Below are 18,119 nucleotides of genomic sequence, written 5' to 3'. Positions count from 1 at the left end.
AGAAGATAGGGCCACGTTTGCAATGAGACCCTTTGCTTCCGCAGACCACCTGGGTCAGAGTAATCTTACCTTTTGGAGGGCCAAATCTCACGTGGACACTATTGACTGCAGGAAGGCCTTCATAGCAGACGAGTATTGGGGCCCAAATGGCCCCCCCAGCCACAGAGGAGGTCAGGTGGTGACACATGCTCCAGAGACTCCATGGGTTAACCTGGGGACCGCCAAAATAAATTTGGAAAATTGCTGTTCAAGTACCCCCCACCACTGCACTAGTGTCACCTCAAGTTCCAGCGCACCAAGTTACCGCTATAGCAGAAAGAGCGAGCCGTTTAGCACCCACAGGGACTCATCTCCCTCTATTCAGGTACAGAGGGAGAGTGCCAAGCTGCACGCAGTTCAGCGATTAGAAAGCAAGAAAAAGTGCAGAACACTAGAGGCCCACCGCTCCATAGGCTTAAAAGAAAAAAAAAAAAAAAAAAACGCCGTGTGATGGCCATTTTCTTGTAATGTCCCATTGCTAACAGCTGCACAAACATGGCCGCCAATATATACGGCAGCCATCCACGGCAAAAGGGCGGCTCCCGGGACCCCAAGGTACATTTGGATAGCAAGGGGGGGGCTCCACCAGGACCATCCCCCCAAAAAACGCATTTTGATCAGCTAGTAGCGTCCCCCAGCCTCCAATCCCTGCTCAACGCCTCCAGACATAACCACCTCAGGGGGAAGGGGGGAGCTAGGCATGGGTGAATGGACCGCTGAGAGACCCCAATAGTGAGGTGGAGCGTTATGTGGGAAGGGCACTCAGGGGTTCGACCAATCCAGGGAAGGGCCCACATCCACCCCGGAAAAACAACCAGAAGTGAGGGGGGGGCCACTACTCACCACACCTTAGAACCAGACGGGCACCGCTCCAGACAGACCACCGCACCATCTTAGAATGCGGGTGCTGCGAGCCAGAGGCACACTGCGACCCAGGTCGTGACCAGGGCTATGCGTCCTCGTGAGGCATTTAACTCGCCGACCAGCCCCCGTCCAATGGGGCTATGTCGCAGCCAACTTAACACGGAGCTAAGGTCGGGTCGGGTTGCGCTCGCTGACCAGGCTGGGAATTAGGATCTAGGATATCCAGTCCATCGCCCAGTCCAGCAGTTGATTGTAGTTCTCACAGAAACAGAAAAGAAATAAAAAAAATTAAAAAATTAGATTTTACGGTAAGATCTTACAAAAATCTTATTTCTCCATCGTCCATCGACAGACGCAGCCTCACCTTCATGAGCTGAGTGGGTTATGCTGCCACCTGCAGGAGTAGTCTAGGCAGTACGTTAGTAAAAAGCTTTTAACATATCCACGCCCACGGGGCTGTCCCCCCAGGCATAACTCACTGCCACAGCCCAGCACATCCGTTTGTTTCTGCCTAGAGAAGGAGTAAGACCCAAGTTGCTGGGACTCCGGTCTGTTATTTATTTTAAGAAAATGTTACTTTTATTTATTTCTCTCTACTCACTTGCTAGCTAGTTTCAGGGAAGAATTTTCCTGGTGATCTACAAGCAATGATGCCGACTGGGGCTTTACACTGGATAATCTAGATCCTTATGGTCCCCCAAGTCTGGCCTATGAGCGTGAGCAGGTTATAGTTCTGACCTAGGCCTAGCCATGATGGTGCCCCTTTTCCGGATGGGGATAAGCCTGCGAGCGGACGCAACCGGGTTTGGCGACTCATTGGATGAATTGATCAAGGGCCTGACTGGTGGGAAGAGTACTCTTCTTCCTCAATCCTCCAAGGGTAAGACGCCCCGTACTAAGCGGGGTCCCTCCTTTTCTGTTCACATTCGTTTTTTTTGTGCCTCCAGGGCACAAGAAAAAGGTAAGCTATTAAGAGCTTCTGGAGGGGCTAAAAAGCATTGGGGCAAGCCCAAGGCAGGTCGGTTCGGTGCTGCTGACAAGTTCAGCATGAAGGGGCACCCTCACCCGTTTCAGGGGTGAGGGGACGGCTGCGCTTCCTTCAGGAACCCTGGACTTCCTTAATACAGGACGTTTGGGTTCGGGAACTGATTTGCTCCGGATACAAGATTGAATTCAGGTCCCGGACAGGGGGCAGGTTCTTTCAGTCAAATCTTCACCTGTCTCTGGAGTGCTTGAAAGATTTGCAGGAGGTTGTGCGAGATCTCCTGGCTCAAAGGGTGAATGTACCGGTTCCTCTGCAGGAACGCGCTCAAAGATTCTATTCAAACTTGCACACGGTGCCCAGAAAGAGGGCAAGGTGCGTCCAATCCTGGACCTCAAAGCTCTGAACCATTTGTGCGGGTGCAGAAGTTTCAAATGGAATCCATTCGGTCAGAGGTGGCATCATTGAATCAGGAGGATTTTCTGGCCTCCATCAATCTCAAGGATGCGTATCTCCACGTCCCCATATTCGAGGGACACCAGCGATTCCTCCGCTTTGCAGTGGCAAAGGAGCACTTTCAATTTGTGGCGTTACCATTTGGTCTCAGCTCTGAGTTTTTACCAAGGTCCTAGCCCCTGTGCTGGCCTTGTTGCGTCGACGAGGTATCTCCATTGTGGGATATCTGGACGATCTCCTGTTGCGAGCAATCCCCCAGTCGGATTTGCTGGACGTCTTTATCACCGTTCAGACCCTTCAAGAATTCAGGTGGACGATTAATTTAAAAATCTGCCCTGACACCGTCCGTGTGGGTCACTTATCTGGGGCTGATCCTCTACTCTGGCGAGGGTCTTCCTTCCCCTGGACAAGCTTCAGAAGTTGCAATGGACGGCCCAGTTGCCGATGGAGACCGATCAGTCAGCCTTGCGGGACTGCATCAGGGCTCTGGGTCTGATGGTTTCGAACTTCAAAGCAGTCCAGTTTGCTCAGTCTCGCACGAGACAGCTGCAGAAGGATATTCTGACAAAATGGAACAGGGATTCTCGGTCGTTGGACCTGAAGATTTGGTTGAGCCGTCTCAAACTTGGCTCTTGGTGGCTCCAGGTGCTTGTCCTGTGCCAGGGCAAGTCCTTTCTGCCGGTGTTTTGAATGGTCATCACCACGGATGCCAGCCTGTCAGGCTGGGGTGGAGTGCTGGGAAGGCTCTGTGCCCAGGGGACTTGGAGGCCAGAAGAGTCTTCTTTGCCGATTAATATTCTAGAGCCGAGAGTGATCAAGCTCTGCCTGCTTCACTGGACGGGTCGGCTACGCAGGTCTCCAGCTTACATTAATCATCAAAGGGGCACAAGTATTACCCCTGGCGGCCAAGGAGGTGGCCGAGATTCCAGTGTGGGGGGAACACAATGTTCAGGCTCTCCGCAGTTCACATCCCAGGTGTGTAGAATTGGCAGGAGGATTACCTGAGTCGTCGGGTATTGGATTAAGGGGAATGGTTCCTTCATCCAGAGGTATTGCATCTCCTGTGTTTCTGGTGGGGGACTCTGGAAGTGGATCTGTTTGCATCTTAATTCAACAGGAAAGTTCAGAGGTTTTTGGCTAGGTCTCGGGATCCTCTGGCCGATGCCACAGACGCTCTAGTGGCTCCTTGGAGTCCGTATCACCTGATCTATGCCTTCCCTCTGCTAGTTGTCCTGCCGAGGTTTCTTCGCTGGGTGGCGATGGAAGGCGCTCTGGTCCTTCTGGTGGCACCAGACTGGCCTTGGCGGTCCTGGTACACAGAGCTGGTACAAATGGTCGTGGATCCTCCATGGAGTATTCCTCTGCGGAAAGATCTACTATCTCAAGGATCGATCTTCCATCCTGCTTTACGGTCCCTGGCTTTAAGGGCTTGGCTGTTGAAAGCAAGGTTTGAGGGATAGAGGTCTGATTCGGTGATTCCTACCCTTTGAAGGCAAGGAAGTTGACATCTAGGAAGATTGATCATCGTACATTTCAAGGTGTGAATCGCAGCAGCTGCACCCTCGCTTGTTCTCTGTAGCAAGGGTTTTGGCCTTCTTACAAAACAGGGTTGAGCAGTGCCTGGCTTTGGGCACTATCGGGGGCCAGGTGCCAGCCTTGGCTATTCACTTCCAAGGTCCGTTGGCTACTCCTAGTTTGATTCCCACTTTCATTCAGGGGGTGCGTCATCTGGCTCCTTCGAGCAGATCCCTGTTACCCCCGCGGGATCTTCATCAGGTTTTGCCTTTTCTTCAAAAGCCTCCTTTTAAGAGGTTCAAGTAAACGACCCTCTAAGAGAATAAGAAAAAACATTCTCTTATGAAACAGCAGCCTGCAAAACCTTGCTGCCAAAAGGAGGCATCTGAAGAAGCCAACAAATCCACCTGGCAAAATTTGGTAAAGATGTGCACAGGCGACCAAGTCACTGCCTTTCAAACCTGTACGACCGAGGCCTGATGGCTAAAAGCCCAACAGGCAGTCAGTGCTTTAGTATGAGCCTTCAAAAAGGGAAAGGAACCTGACCCTTGAGTAAATAAGCCTGAACAACCGTTTGCCTGATCCATTTCAAAATGGTCGCAGTGGACGCAGCCAAAGCTTTGCGAGAACCGTTCTTAAGGACAAAGAGAGTATGATTTCCTAAAGTACTCAGTAACCGTCAGATGGACCCTTATCGACCAAACCACATCCAGAGAGTGCAAGGCAATTTCTTTGGAATGTTTAGGCTTAGGACACAAGGAAGGCATCACAATGTCTTCATTAAAAGGTGAAAATCTGACACCACCTTAGGGAGAAAACAGTTTTGGCTGGAGGACCACTTTCTCCCCTGTGGACCACCAAATAAGGCGGACAGGATAGCGCCGTCAACTCACTCTGCAAGCAGAAGTAAAAGCCACTAGTAAGGCAACCTTCTGTGACAAGGAAAGCAGAGAAATCTCCCTGATATTCTCAAAGGGAGGCCTTTGAAGAACAGACAAATCCAGATTAATATCCCACGGAGGCAACGGAGATCTCCTCGGAGGAGCCAGATGACACACCCCCTGGATGAAAGTGCCAATCAAGCTATTTGCCAACAGACATTGGAAATAAAATAGCCAGGACCAACACCTGGCCCGATGGTACCCAATGCCAAGCGCTGCTCAACCCCTTTTTGTAAAAAGGTCAAAACCCTAGCTATAGAAAACAAGCTAGGGTGCAGCTGCAGTGATTCCCACCATGAAATGCACGATTTCCACGTATGAGGATATACCTTCCTGGAAGTCAACTTCCAACTCTTCAAAAGGGTAGGAATCGCTGAGTCAGACAGACCTCCCTCAACACCTTGCTTTCAACAGCCAACCTGTTAAAGCCAGCGACCGTAAAGCAGGATGGAAGATCGGTCCTGGAGACAGTAGATCTTCCCACAGAGGAAGTCTCCATTGAGAGTCTATGACCATTTGTACCAGGTCTGCGTACCAAGACCGCCGAGGCTAGTCTGGTGCCACCAGAATGACCGGAATGCCTTCCATCGCCACTCTGCGAAGAAACCTCGGCAGGAGCACGAGAAGATGGAAGCCATGAAATCAGGCAGTACTGGCTCCAAGGCTCGTCTGTGGCGTTGGCCAGAGGATCCCGAGACCTGGCCACAAACGTCTGAACTTTCCTGTTGAGGCGAGACCCAAACAGATCCACCTCCAGGGTCCCCCACTGGGCACACAGGAGATCAAACACTTCCGGATGAAGGGACCAATCCCCTTGATACAACACCTGCCGGCTCAGGTAATCGGCTTGCCAGTTCTCCACACCCGGAATGTGGACTGCGGAAAGAGCTGGGACATGTTATTCCGCCCAAAGCAATCTCGGCCACCTCCTTGGCAGCCAGGACACTCTTGATGCCCCCTTGAGGATTGATGCGAGCCACGGTAGTGGCATGGTCCGACTATCTGAACCGGAGAGCCGTGTAGCCGACCCGTCCAGTGAAGCAGGCAGAGCTTGATCGCTCTCAGCGCCAGAATATTTAAATCGGCACGGAAGACTCCTCCATTGCCCAAGTTCCCTAGCACTCCATCCCAGCCTGACAGGCTGGCGTCCGTGGTGGCCACCGTCCAAAACACCGGCCGGAAGAACTTGCCCAGGCACAGGGCAGGTGACCGGAGCCACCAAGAGCCAACTTTGTAAGATGGCTCAAGCAAATCTTCTGGTCCAATGACCGAGGATCTCTGTTCCATTTCACCAGAATCTCGTTTTGCAGAGGTCTCGAGTGAGACTGAGCAAACAGGACTGCTTCGAAGTTCGAAACCATCAGACCCAGGGCCCTCATGCACACCCGCTGGGAGGACTGATGGTCTCCCATCAGCAACCTTACTGCTTTTTGCAGCTTCTGAAGTTTGTCCAGGGGGAGAAAGTCCCTCGCCAGTGCAGAGTCGAGAGAGTCAACCCCAGATAAGTGACCCCGTACTGATGGCGTCAGAGCAGATTTTTTTAAAATTGATCGTTCACCCGAATTCTTGAAGGGTCTAAATCGCGATAGAGAGGTTGCCCAAAAGATCCAAGTGGGAGACTGCTCACAAAAGGAGATCATCCAGATATCCCACAATAGAGATACCTCACCGACATAAGGCCAGCACAAGGGCCAATACCTTGGTAAATACTCTGGGAGCCAAGGCGAGACCAAAGGGTAACGCCACAAATTGAAAGTGCTCTTCTGCCACCACAAAGTGGAGGAATCGCTTGTGCCCCTCGAAAATGGGGACATGGAGATACGCATCCTTGAGATCGACGGAAGCCAGAAAATCCCCCTGATTTAAAGATACCACCACTGACCGAATGGACTCCATTTGAAACTTCTGCACCCGAACAAAGCGGTTCAGAGCCTTAAGATCCAGAATTGGACGCACCTTGCCCTTCTTTCTGGGCAGGTTTGAATAAAAACCTCGAGAGTTCCCGCATAATCACCCCTTGAGCCAGGAGATCTTGCACAGCCTCCCACAGATCCTTCAAATGCTCTGGAGACAGGCGAAGATTTGACTGAAAAACACCTGTCCCCTGGCTGGGACCAGAATTCGATCTTGTACCTGAAACAAATCAGTTTGTGAACCCAATCGTCCTGAATGAAGTCCAGAGTTCCTGGAAGAAGCCAGATGTCTCCACACCCCTGAGCCGGGTGAGGGCGCCCCTTCATCCTGAAGAGGACTTGTCTGCAGCATCTGACTGATCAGCCTTGGGCTTGCCCTTATGCTTTTTAGCCACTCTAGAAGCTCTGAACTGCTTACCTTTTTCCTGCGCCCCGGAGGCACGAAAAAAACGCTTGGGAGCAGAAAAGGAGGGACCACGCTTAGTACAGAGAGTCTTACCCTTGGAGAATTGAGGAAAAAGATGAATCTTCGTGCCAGTCAAGCCCTTAATCAACTCATCCAATGAGTCGCCAAGCACTCTCCCAGAAAAGGGAAGTCAGCTAGGGCTTTCTTAGAAGCTTGGTCAGCCGACCAGCTCTTCAGCCAAACCATGCGTCTCGAGGCAATGCCCACGGCCAAAACCCTGGCCACCAGGGGAGTTGCATCCATTGACACATCACACAGGAACACCAGTGTCTGGATCATCAGGTCCAACAGTTCCAGCTGTTCTGGAGGAACAGTCTTGGGGGCCAAACACTCCCGCAATCCCCCAAGTCATTCCGTCACCGTCTGGGAGACTAAAACAAGCACAAACACCAGTTTCAAAATGGAAACCGCCAACACAAAGATGGCAGGAAAGGGATTCCACCTGCCTGTCCACCTGATCCGTAAAGCCTGGGGAATCTTCCACAGGCACAAGAGTAGATTTGTTTAATCTGGAGACAGGATGGTCCATTTTAAGTGGCACCGTCCAACGGTTGGAGACCTTTCCAGCAAAAGGATACTGGCATTTAAAGCGTTTTGGCACAACCAACACGTGCTTAATAGTGATGTCGCGAACATAAAATTTAATGTTCGCGAACGGCGAACTTTTCGCAAATGTTCGCGAAATGGCAAACATTGCGAACCGCCATAGACTTCAATAGGCAGGCGAATTTTAAAACCCACAGGGACTCTTTCTGGCCACAATAGTTTTGGAAAAAGTTGTTTCAAGGGGACTAACGCCTGGACTGTGGCATGCCGGAGGGGGATCCATGGCAAAAATCCCATGGAAAATTACGTAGTTGACGCAGAGTCGGGTTTTAATCCATAAAGGGCATAAATCACCTAACATTCCTAAATTGTTTGGAATAACGTGCTTTAAAACATCCAGTGTGTGTATACGATCAGGTATGATGTTGTATCGATCAGGTAGTGTAAGGGTTACGCCTGCTTCACAGTGACAGACCAAACTCCTGTTTAACGCACTGCAAACATCCGCAAACAGACCAGAACCGACCAAAATGGGACAGGAACTGGGCTTTAAGGGTTAGGGGATAGGGTTATTTTTATGGCTAGGCTTAGAGGGTTAGGTTTAGTGTTAGGGGATAGGGTTAGGGTTACGGTGAGATACTTAGGGTTAGAGTTAGTAACCCTACCCCTACAACCCTAACCCTAAGCACTAAAAATAACCCTAACCTTAGCCCTGACCCTAACCCTAACTTTTTTTCTGGTTCTTGACATGCTACAGAAAATTGGTTCCAGATGATTAGTGCCTCCAATTGCCATCATCCAAATTAGTCAATGCATAAAACTAACACTAAAAAGTGTTAACTCCTCTGAAAAGAAAAGGGGGGATTTTTAAGGCAATAATACATGAAAAAAACAATATAATCATCGGAGGAAAGAAAGGTCCTATCTTTGGGCCTATCCTTTTGCCCAACTAGGTCGTTCGACAAGTTCGAACTCACCAAAGATATCCATCTATTTGCGAGACGTCTCTTGTTCAAAACTATGTTTGACAAATCTGCAAATCAGGAACCCACGGTCCAATCGGGACTCAGGGCGGCGGATTTCAGGGCCCTCAAGGACCTGAATCTCCTACTTTTGGAGCATGGTTCAGAGGATTGGGATGAGGATGAGATGGGGGCCTCTGGCCCTGCGGACCCCATTTCTACCGGTCCCTCCCTTTCCAGTCTCCGTAGAGGGTCCTCGAAATTTCCCTCCTTTGATTCGAACCCCGCTCTGGCATTGTTTGTCAAACGGGTCACCAAAGACCTACAGACGATGCATGCCAGCAAATCTACCAACAATTTGAGTCCCACTTTACAGACGGCTCTCAGGGCCCTTCAGGACAATACAAGCATCACCATCAAGCCCTCCGACAAGGGGGGCAATATTGTCCTGATGGACAATGAGAAATACGTCTCTATGTGTCTCAAGATTCTTCAGGACCCGAGGTGGTACCGCCGGGTGTCCGCCTCCCTGGTGGGTAAGTCCAATGACACTTTTTATCGCCTTTTGGATGAAGCCGGGATGGCTGGCACGATCACCAAAGAAATTTGGGATTTTGCCCGTACTCGCCATCCCAGGATTCCCACCATGTATGCGCTCCCAAAAGGTGCATAAAAATTTGGACGACCCACCAGGGAGGCCGATTATCTCGGGTAACGGTAGCATCTCGGAGAGTATAAGTAGAGTCATTGACGCCTACCTCCGTCCATATGTCCTTAGCCTAACCTCATACACCAGGGATACCCTGCACCTCCTGCAGATTTTGGAGAACGTGCAGGTTCCCGAATCAGCTCTGCTTGCATCGATTGATGTGGAGTGTTTATACAACAGTATCCCGCACAATTTGGGTATACAGGCCATCAGCAAAATTTTGGCCCAGAAGGGCATGGACAACTGGGCGTTTGACCAGTTTGTCCTTTCTATGTTACAATTCATTCTCGACAACAATATTTTTGTTTTCCAGGGCTCCCACTACCTCCAGGTACAGGGGGTGGCAATGGGGACCTGTTGTGCCCCAACCTATGCCAACCTGTATCTGGGGGAGTGGGAGCGGGCGGTCTTCTCAGGCGAGGCCTTGTCTATGTACACCTGCCACATACTTATGTGGCAGAGGTACATAGACAACGTTTTTCTTGTCTGGGAGGACTTTTTTGGATTGTTTGAACCAGAATGTTTTCAATCTGTTTTTCACCATGGTGGCCAGTGAGACGGATTGATTTCCTGGATGTCACAATCTTCAAGGGGGGAGGATGGCCTTTTGCATACTAAGCTCTTTCGGAAAAAGACAGCTGGCAGCAGCGTTCTGCATGCTGCCAGCTTCCACCCGGAGTCGCTCAAGAGGTCGATTCCCTACAGCCATTTCCTGAGGGCCCGACGGAACTGTTCGACCCTTGACGACTTCCGGGTGGAGGCTGATGGCTTGACCGAGCGTTTTCTAGCGAGAGGTTACAGCAAGTCGTGCTTGCGAAAATCCTTCAATAAGGTCAAGGACCTGGAACGCAGGGATTTAATCTTTAAGTCCAAAAAGCAACAAGAAGATCACATAGTTCGCGTAATTACACACTATTCGAAAGAACACGAGACCATACTCAAAGTTCTTGGTAGGCATTGGGACATCTTAACAGATGATTCCTCATTGTCCAAATTTGTCTCCAGTAAACCGTCTGTTACATACAGTAGAGCTGGGTCCATTGGCCAAAAACTGGTCCAGAGCGAATACAAGGGGGATCGCAGACGCGACCCCTGTCGCACATGGGGCACCTTCCCCTGTGGCTCCTGCTCCTTCTGCCCCTTTGTGCAGAGGAGACGTTCCTTTACCCTCCCCAATGGTGACAGGTTCCACCTGCGCCATTTTGCGAATTGTAAGACCAAGGGGGTCGTCTACTTGGTGGAGTGTGGATGCGGTTCATTTTATGTTGGTAAGACCAAGCAGGAGTTTCAGGCTCGCTGCACTAAACATCTAGCGGGCATGCGTATTGGTGACCTATATCTGCCCTTGGGCAGACATGTGGCATGGGATCACCAGTATCGCATGCCTCAAGTCAACTTTACCATCTTGGACCGCATCCACATTCCACCAAGGGGCGGCGATTGGAACAAACAGCTGCTCCAGAGGGAGGCACGCTAGATCCAGACTCTGAATGCTACTACGCGTCCGGGTTTAAATGAGATAAAGAGCTATAGACCCTTTTTAGAGGGGTTTAGTTCAGGCAAGACCGATTGAACCTCCTCCAGCTCATTTTAGTTTTGTTTTTATTCTTTCTGGGTTTTTTTATTTTTTTTTTCTTCCCTCTCCCCTTATCCCTTCCCCCTCTTTCACTATTTGATATGCTTCTTTAAACAACAGAGCGATAACCTATATAGTTTGTATATATTTTTGTGGTGCTTTAACAATTTTTTTGATGTTGCCAATAATTGTTATCTGCACGATTGTGATTGTGGTTGTTTGTTGGGATTCCTTTGTTAAGATATTTTGTTTTTCATGTTTTGACACATTGTGGCATGTATTATTGTTGCGTGACCACCGGCATTTGGACACCATGACCTAGGGATGTTCACTATAACGACGGGCGTGTTGATAGCCTGTCATGAAGGGATATTCACCTCCCCCTTTCCTTTTAAGGGGGGGTTCTTTATCCCTCTTGCTTCCTCTTTATATCCTCCTTTTTGGTGGGATCCGAGCTTTATATGCATTTGTTTCATATTTTTATTCCTCCCTTTTTTTGAATATTTTTTGCCCTCAATACACTGTTATGCCTTCATAGGATTTACAGTGTAACAAGGTTTGGCCTCCATTCCTCTGCTCTTCTGGTCCGGCACATGTGGGCCCCCATACTTGGATTGATTCCAGTAGGGGGCCAGAGTACGCTGCCTGGTGAGGTTTAGGTTTCCTCTGCCACCTTGTGCGGCGCTCCAACCTGTGTCGGTGGTGATTGAGTCCTTTGTTTCCATCTCCCTCTGTAACCGGATGTTGACGATCGCGTCACTTCCGTTGCGCCGGATGCGTCATTTCCGGTCCAGACGCGGGAACGCAGCTACTTCTGGGTAGCGCGAACCCGCGGGAATGTAAGGAGGGCGTGACCACGCCTCTCCTTGAAATAGAGGACGCCAAGGCTCACCGCGGTGCCTTACTTCCCTGCTCCTCCATGCTGTAGGAGGCAGCCAGGGATCTGGGAGCTGCCTTATATTTATTACTTGTTGGCTTTTCTGCAATTCCATTGGGATTTGTCCGGGCTGAACCTGTATCCTTTCAGGATCTCTATTTTTGGATGCCTGTAAGTAATGATTTGGTGACCTTTTTCCTTGGGGGATCCGCTTTACTTTCGGCCAGACATCATGGTTTACCGGCTGAACTTATAGGCATATGTCCCCAGCTGTGTCCTCGCCCCTTTCCCCTTTTCTCCCCCATTTTCCCTTTACTGGAACTTTCTCATTTGGGTTAATTGGGCTATAGGCACTATCCCATTTTTTAACCACCATTTATTTTTAATTTTTTTTGGTCCATTTTTTGGTTTGTTTTCGCTCCCAATAATGTATATACTTTTTACTGTTTTCAGGCACCATATGTTAAGGGGTACTCCTTTTTTGTTATATACCCCGTGAGTCTACTGGAAGGGCAGATGAGGGGTGCCGGACCCTACATCCAGGACAATTTGTGAGCCACTTTGGTCTTTCTGTGGATCAACAGTGATACACTTTTTTGCTGAAGCGCGGATCATTATAGCAACTACAACATTCGTTGCCATGAGGAGGTAATGGTGGGTATCTATATACATATATACACTTTTTTTTTTTTTATTTCTGTCCACCCATTACATCCATGATCTTGGATTTCAGGTGTTGGGTGGGTAACGTATTCATGCCTCAAATGTAGTCTTACATTGTTTTCTTGTTTGTTTGTTGGTATTTTTTCTTTAGGTAAGAAAATAAAGGGACTAGTACATATATCCCTGACGAAGACTGGAACTAAAAGTTCGTTTAATCACTCGAAACGCGTTGGATTGACGCTCTCCTTCACCCAGGGTTGCACCCTGGTGTGGAAGGGGTACTATATCCCTTGCTTTCTTACATATCTTCACAATTTTGATTTCTATTTCTGCACAATAAGATATAGGTCACATGCTTTTGTGATCCATGGCCTGCTGTGGTTTTCCACATTCGGCCAGGGAATTTGTATATCTATGTATCCATGATATGATATGTTGTTTTTAATCAATAAATTTCATACATTTTATTTATATATTTTTTTCATGTATTATTGCCTTAAAAATCCCCTTTTCTTTTCAGAGGAGTTTAACACTTTTTAGTGTTAGTTTTATGCCTTGACATGCTAGAGAGCTGAAACTTCACAGGTACACTTTTTAGACCCCCGCAGACAATAAATCCAAATAAATTTTTTTTTTTTTAATTTTTCCAATAATTGGCTCTCTATCAAAAATGACTTAAGAACTTTTTTTTGTGTGATTTAGTGTCTGGGGGGTCTAAAAAGTGTACCTGTGAAGTTTCAGCTCTGTAGCATGTCCAGAACAAGAAGAAAAGATCATTTTTCAGTAGAGCAGGGATGGTGGGACCCTCCTTTTACACCTATAAGATCTTTTTTTTTCTGGTTCTGGGCATGCTACAGAGCTAAAACTTCACAGGTACACTTTTTAGACCCCCCCCCCCCCCCCCGACACTAATCCCAAAAAAGTCATGCCTGCCTCCAAAAATGCCTGATAAATATATAGAAAAAATAAAAGCAGACTGAAATACCAGCCCTAAAAAGGGCTTTTGGGGGTGCTGTCAGGATGCTGTCCTTACAGCAGGAGTGGACACAGAACACTGGCCTAGCTAATGATTTCCCTATCAATTCAGCAGCAACAGCAGCCCTCTCCCTGCTCTAACTAACTCTGCAGCTTCAGAATGAATCTAAGATGGATGCTGCCCTTGCTTTTTTATAGGAGGTAGGAGGGTCTGGGAGGGTATGCTGATTGGCTGGAATGAGTCTGCTGACTGCGAGGTACAGGGTCAAAGTTTGCTCAATGATGATGTATAGGAGGCGGACCGAACATTGCATATGTTCACCCGCCGAGGCGAACATGCAAAGTTCGCCGGGAACTGTTCGGGACATCTCTAGTGCTTAACACACTGCCATTGGTCATTTACAACATCGTGAAAAGTGTCGGGACAAGGAAAAACCTTGCCAGCTTTCTGAGACTTCTGGGAGCCAAAAGCCCCCCATGTCCCTGCCGGCGTGGGCTCATCAGCCAATTTTACTGAAATAATCAGGGCTTCAACTAAAGCGCATTTCTGCGCTGCGGCTTAAGAGGACAGGTCCTCTTCACCATCTGACTGCGAGGACAGACACCCCTCAGGAAGGAGAACATCCGGGGCAACCTCATCCTCTGAATCAGAGGACACCTCCATAGACTGAGAAAGCAGCGGCCGTTTTCGGCTATCAACCTTTTTCATGACTAAATCTACTTTTGTCGCCAGGCTTTCTAGAGCTGCTGAAATTGTGGCCAGCGCCCGCAATCCGGACTGTCTGGGAGTCAAATAGAGTGGGTCTGAGGGAGAATTCACTGTTTGGGACTCCATATTGTAAGTTGCAAAAACGGAGTAATGTCGCTTTAAGAAGCGCTGATCGCAGATCCCACTACCGATTGCAGTGGTCTGCAAAGATCCCCTTTAAACTAAACAGCAGAGCGTGCAGGGATATGTCCGCAGGGACCCCAGTACTGTACCACCTCAGAAAACGTCATCCTGATCATTGCAGCAGCATGCTGAAAGACAGGAAATGACCTCGCCCAGCAGCAGGAAACCGAGCACAGGAAGTGATCTCGCCTGAATTTAAGGTCACGCTGCTCAGTGCAGCACAAAGGCTACACAAACATGGTTTGCCCATACTGTTCCCATAGGAAGCTCAGGGAAAATGTCTGCCCCATGCAAGTCTATGGGAAAAAAAAAAACTGAATTTTTGTAAAATCTTACCCGTATGAACGAGGAGAGAAACCCCTGGACTCACACCAGGCAAAATAAGCTTTCCGTGTACAGTAAAAAAAAAAAAACCATACCAGACGAGGCTTTTCTAGCCTTGATTAAAGTAGGAATGACCTCCGAGGAGAGACCCCTGTCTCTCAGGACCTGGCTTTCAACAGCCATGCCGTTAAAGCCAGCAACTGTAAAGCAGGATGAAAGATCGGTCCCTGAGACAGGAGATCTTCTCGCATCGGCAGCCGCCATGGAGGTTTGACGGCTAGGTGAACGATTTCCGCGTACCAGGACCGGCGCCACCAGAATCACCAGTGTTTGTTCCGAGGCCAACCTGCGAAGGAACCTGGACAACAGGCAGGAGGCCTGGAGGAAAGGCATATCAGATGATACTGATGCCAAGGCACCACCAGCGCATCCGAGGCGTCTGCCAGAGGATCGCGTGTTCTTGCCACAAACCTTTACACCTTGTGATTTAGCCGAGACGCGAACAGATCCACATCCGGGGATCCCCACTTCGCACACAGCATTTGAAACAATTCCGGGTGCAGGGACCATTGCCCCTGGTCCAGAGTCTGGCGGCTAAGATAAATCGGCCTGCCAATTCTCCACACCCGGAATGTGAACTGCCGATATCGCCGGGACCTGAGTCTCGGCCCAAGACAGAACACTGGTCACCTCCTGGGCCGCCCGGGCACTCCTGGTGCCCCCTTGGTGGTTGATGTACGCCACCGCAGTGGCTTTGTCCGTCTGCACCCGTACAGGACGGCCCTGAAGACGATCCGACCAGTGGAGCAGGCACGCTCGCAATTCCAATATGTTTATCGGAAGGGAGCATTCCTCCTCTGACCAAGTGCCCTGGGCAGACAGGTTGCCCAGGACGCCACCCCAGCCCAACAGGCTGGCATCCGTGGTAATCACCGTCCATAGTAAAGGCCGGAAGGATTTTCCTTCCAAAACAGCCGGGGACTGAAGCCACCATAAGAGATCCATTCTGGTTTGGCGACTCAAGAGACACTCTCAGGTCCAAAGGACTGAGGCAGTCTGTCCCACCGGGCCAGGATCTCGGCTTGGAGAGATCGCGTGTGTAACTGTGCAAATGGTATCGCCTCGAAGGCTGACACCATCAACCCCAGGGACCGCATACAGGTCCTGAGTGACGAGGATTCGTTGTCCCTGAGGGACCTGACCTCGGACTGCAGGGTCCGGAGCTTGTCCTCTGGCAAGAACCCCTTTGCTTCAGCAGAGTCCAGGACCATTCCCAAATACGGGAGACGAACCGAAGGAGACCAGGTCGACTTCTGAACATTGATGGTCCAACCGAACTCCTGGACTGTAGTGGACAGATCGCCCAACAGGCTCTGACTGGCACTCGATCTTAACAGGAGATCGTCCAGATATCCCAAGACCGCAATGCCCTGTGCCCGCAACAGGCCCAGAACCGGCGCCAACACTTTGGTAAAGACCCGTGGAGCCGAACCGAGACCGAAAGTCAACGCCACAAATTGATAATGATCCTCCGTGATAGCGAATCAGAGGTACCTCTGATGACCCTCGAAAATGGCCATCCTTCAGATCGATAGAGGCCAGAAATTCTCCTGGACTCAGGCAGGCCACCACCGAGCGGAGTGATTCCATGCAGAATTTCCGAACGCGCACGAAGCGGTTCAGAGCTTTTAAGTCCAAAATCGGACGTACCTTGCCCTCCTTTCTGGGCACAGTGAAGAGATTTGAGTAAAACCCCCGAAATCTGTCACGATGATGCCCTGGGACGATTACCCCCTGGGCAAGGAGATCCTGCACCGCTTGATGCAGGTCGTGTAACCACCCTGGGGTCAAATGAAGATTTGAGGGAAAGAATCTGTCTGCCGGCCGTGAAAGAAATTCGATCCTGTACCCTGATCGAATGATTTCCTGAACCCACCTGTCCGGAATTTGGAGCAGCCAAGGTTGGAGGAAACCGCGCAAACGTCCCCCACCCCCAAAATGGGTGAGGGCGCCCCTTCAGGCAGAGGTGGACTGACCCGCCGCACCCGCGTGGCCGGATTTTTGTTTGCTGGCCCAGGGCTTCTTCTGGCCACCCTGGCCCTTGAAGGGCTTTCCCTTGTACTGCGCCTTGAAGGCACGAAAGGACCCCTGATTAGGTTTAAAGGCGGAACCCCGCTTGCCGTGGAAAAACTTGCCCTTAGGATTCTGGGGCAGCAGAGTGCTCTTGCCCCCACTGACTTCCTTAACCAATTCATCCAGGGAGTTTCCAAAAAGGCGAGACCCCGCATAGGGAATATCAGCCACCGTCTTTCTGGATTTCTGGTCAGCCGAACCAGCTTTTCAACCATATCAGTCAACGGTTAAGCACCGCGACACTGGACAGGCGCGCAGCCAATGGGGCCTCATTCAAGGCCGCATCGCACAAATACATGACCCCTTGATAAATCTGGTCTACCATCTCCACGGTAGTGGGGGGGGGGGGGCAGAATCAGCCACGAGAGTGCATCTCAGTACCTTGGTCCAATCCGCCACAGCCTGAGACGCCATGACAGAGGCGAAAATAGGTTTCAGCATGGAACCCGCCACCACGTAGGTATGGCGGGCAAGAGATTCCAGCCTCCTATCCGTAGGATCCCTAAATACCAGAGAATCTTTGGTGGGAACGAGAGTAGCCTTGTTCAATCTGGCTACATTGTGATCCACTTGAGGAGCCATACACCAGCGTACAACCTTAGTAGACGCAAAAGGGTAGAGAAGTTGAAACCTTTTAGGCACCGTGAAGGTGTGTTTCAAATTGGGCCATTGCTCATTCACAGTGTGATGAAACTCAGCGGGGCAAGGAAAAACCTGCGCTGTCTTGCGGGTCCTGTGTGTACCAAGAGAGGACACAATGCCCGGAGGATTGGGCTCATCCTCTAAATGTAGTGTTTCTTTAACGGCAGAAATCAGCGCGTCCATAGCTGCGCGTTCCTCGGGCGTCCCAGGGGGGGAATCATCCACCCCTGTAACCTCCGCCTCCCCCTCAGACTCTTGCGGGTCCTGAGAAGAGTGGGACCCTGAAAGGGGCACGCTACCTACAGCAACCATGTCACATTCAGAATCAGAAGAAAAAGAAATCCTAGACCTTTTTCTAGCAGCACGTTCAGTCAATCAGCACATCCATTTTGGACACCAAAGTCGCCACTACAGCAGCCAAATTAGTCAGGGTGGAGGATTCAGAGGAACTAGAATCCCCCACCAAGGCTGGAGGGAATTTGCTGTCCTGGGATTCCATTGCAAACATTTTTAAAAGGTACTGGCCCTTTAAGCGCGCCGCGGACCCCGCAGCACACCTCTACAATGACTGTGGAACACAGACCCCCCCACGCAGGGACAAACTGAAGCCAGGAAGATTGCACAAGGGAGGAAAAGAAGGACAG

General features: G+C 50.0%; 1 protein-coding gene across 3 annotated transcripts in view; it reads right to left on the bottom strand.

The window, feature by feature from the left end:
* The window catches only part of POLDIP3 (DNA polymerase delta interacting protein 3), a 610,789-nt gene that overhangs the window by 457,198 nt on the left and 135,472 nt on the right, over positions 1-18,119 (bottom strand). The window lies entirely within an intron of this gene.

Source organism: Pelophylax lessonae (assembly GCF_965119305.1).
Source record: "Pelophylax lessonae genome assembly, chromosome: 8".
Classification (NCBI taxonomy): domain Eukaryota; kingdom Metazoa; phylum Chordata; class Amphibia; order Anura; family Ranidae; genus Pelophylax; species Pelophylax lessonae.
The sequence above is the reverse complement of the archived record's forward strand: the minus strand, read 5'-3'. Positions and strand labels throughout refer to the sequence as shown.